Source organism: Chenopodium album, chromosome 4, assembly GCF_948465745.1.
Source record: "Chenopodium album chromosome 4, dcCheAlbu1.1, whole genome shotgun sequence".
In the NCBI taxonomy this organism is placed as follows: Eukaryota; Viridiplantae; Streptophyta; class Magnoliopsida; order Caryophyllales; family Amaranthaceae; genus Chenopodium; species Chenopodium album.
In genome coordinates, this window is record NC_137837.1 from 42,210,155 (window position 1) to 42,212,884 (window position 2,730).

The 2,730-nt window shown below is 40.1% G+C and overlaps 1 non-coding gene across 1 annotated transcript; it reads right to left on the reverse strand.

The window, feature by feature from the left end:
- Positions 1-2,067: 2,067 nt before the first annotated feature.
- Positions 2,068-2,173, reverse strand: LOC145629666 (small nucleolar RNA R71). The gene has a single exon (XR_014111824.1). It is a non-coding gene; the product is annotated as a small nucleolar RNA R71 (small nucleolar RNA).
- Between the last annotated feature and the right edge of the window lie 557 nt (positions 2,174-2,730).

A 2,730-nucleotide genomic window follows, 5' to 3' on the forward strand; every position in this document is an offset into this window, starting at 1 on the left:
TGCAAAGGATTCAAGAGGAGCAAAAAAATCCAAGCGAAGGAGCTTCAAGTCTCATGGAGAGGGCTTGGAGAGGCCTCGCAGTGGGCTCTTCTTTTTTTCTTAAAGCCGCGAGCGCGGGACCCATAGGCCGCAGGCGCGTGTTGGTGCACTTTTTGGGGATTTTTGGCAGGAACTCTCCGCGTTCTACCCGCGGTCTTCCCGCGGGCGTGGAGATGTTGGAGAGGGCGCTCCGGATCTAAGAGACCGCGACCCCCTGCTTGTATTGGAACAGGGCATTTTGCCGCGCCTTATGCCGCGGGCGCGGGTGGCTATTCCGCAGGCGTGGCCTACAGTACCCGCGGGCGCGTGTTTTGCCCAGACTACCCACAGAGGGAGTTATAGGTTATGTACCCATTTCTCCGCGCCCGCGGGGTCTTCGAGGAGAGGGCGCGGGCAATCAGCTTTTGTTCTTTGCTTATATATACTCTTGTAAATCCTTTTGAAGAAGAACTTTTAGATAATATTTCATTTGCTTAGTTTTTTGAGAGAGAAACTAGAGAGAAGTTAGGGAGAAAGTTGAGATTGTAATCTTTGAATTTGAATTGTAATTCAACATTGTTTCTTCAATGAAGTTTATGATTCTTCTTCGATATTAATCAAAGTTAGTAAGATTTCTTTGCTTTGAATTTACTTCAATTGCAATTTACTTTTATTCTTGAATGTTTTTTTTGGATTTTGATTTAGTTTGAGAATTTGTTGATTGATTGTATTTCCTTTTGATTTAGCTTGAGATGAATATGTTTAAGATTGAATTTGTTCTAGTTTTAGATTTCACCATGATTAGTGAGTAGATTAGTTGCTAGGGAGAAGGGGAAGCATGCTTTATAGATGATTATTGTTAGTTGATGATCCTTGATTGATTGATTGTTGCTATTAAATTGGTTGACATAGTTGTGCATGTGATTAATTAGACTAGGAGTGATCAACCTATAAGATTAATCTAGATTGCATTGCAAATTCCAATGACACGAACAATTTATTTTGTAATTTCTCTAATTAATTGAATTTGATTGTGATTCTCCTTGTTAATCATTCATGGTGAACCCTAGTTTGGTTTATAGGAGATAACCCTTGAATTCCTTTAATTGCGATATATGTTTGTCCTTTGCAACGTTTGAGTCAATCGGGTGATCTATCTGCCAACATGATTGTTAATCTTGCATGTGGAACCATACTAGTTACCATACTCAACCTTTGACAATATTTTGAAATAGCTTGACGTTAGACTATAAAATGGTTTTGATTCATTCCTTTGGGTTCGACCCTTAGCTTGCCCTATACTCGTAGAAGGTTTGTTAAGTGTTTACAAATATAGTTTGACCAAGGGAAGATTAGATAATGACCTAGTTTTCCCCTCTTCAAAATGGCGCCGTTTCCGGGGAATGACATTGGTGCTTTTTTACAGTTGTTGAGTCTATTTCATTCTAAAAAAACAACAAAAAGATTTTCCTCTTTAAGGCTACACTTGTAGCCGTGCTACTAATCATTTCCTTTGAGTTGTATGCATAGAGCACGTGGTCATTCTGTTGTGCCATTTGATCTGGAGATCAAGAGGACTATCACAAGGCTAAGGGTTTCTAGGCGGTCTTTTTGCTCTAGCATTTCAAGTGAAGAAGAACCGCAACAAGTGGAACAAGCAAGAACGGGAGAGAATTCGAGAGTGGCATTGAAAGAATTGGGGATTCCCAGTGCATATAGATTTGAGAGTGGAATTGCTCCACCTACAACATCAGCAAATGATTTTGAAATTAGGCCGACTATGATAAATTTGATAGAAAGGAGACAATTTAGTGGAGCCAAGCATGAGAGCTCGCAAAATCATCTCAAGGAGTTTGAAAAGTATTGCAATTCTATCAAGGTGAATGGAGTTTCCCAAGAATTCATCCGCCTCAAGCTCTTTCCCTTTTCTCTCATTGGGTGTGCTTTGGAATGGCTAGACAAGGAAGTTAAGCCGAATTCTCTAACGACATGGGACAAGGTTACAAAGGAATTTCTAACTCATTTCTATCCACAAAAAAAAAACGGCGGAGGCAAGAGCTTTGATTCAAGGTTTCAAACAAAAGCCAAGTAAGAGCCTCTATGAAGCATGGGAGAGGTATAAAGAGTATCAAAGGGAGTGTCCTCACCACGGGATTCCAACCTATCAAATTATTCAAATATTCTATGGTGGCCTAAGCCCCTAAGGCAAGTCATGCCTAGATGGAGGAGCCGGTGGTCCCATCATGAATAGGACTGAAGAAGAAGTGGTGGACATCATTGAGGATATTGTGAAGTATTTTAGAGATTGGCAAGATGGTGAGAGAGAATTAACTAGCAAGAGTAGCTCTACGGTGTACTCGGTTGATCATTTGAATGCAATTAACAATCTCTCTTCACAAATGGCAAACTTGGGGAAGGAAGTAAGTGCAATCAAAGAATAATTAGAGAGTTCTTCTTCCTGAGCTTCAAGTCTTCCCTCCCAATTTAAGGGGAGAGGTACTCCTTATAACTCTCATACCCCTCTTTAATTTCTTCTAGTAACATGCCTAGTGGTTGTTTGTTTTGTGATGTGTGTGGTTCATATGATCATGATTCTAGTAATTGCCGTCATGCTTTTCCGGAGAGTAATAATGATTTTGACAATAATGAGAGTGAACATGTGAACTCTGTGTCAAACAATATTAATGTGAAAATATTTGATATCTAAAGGGG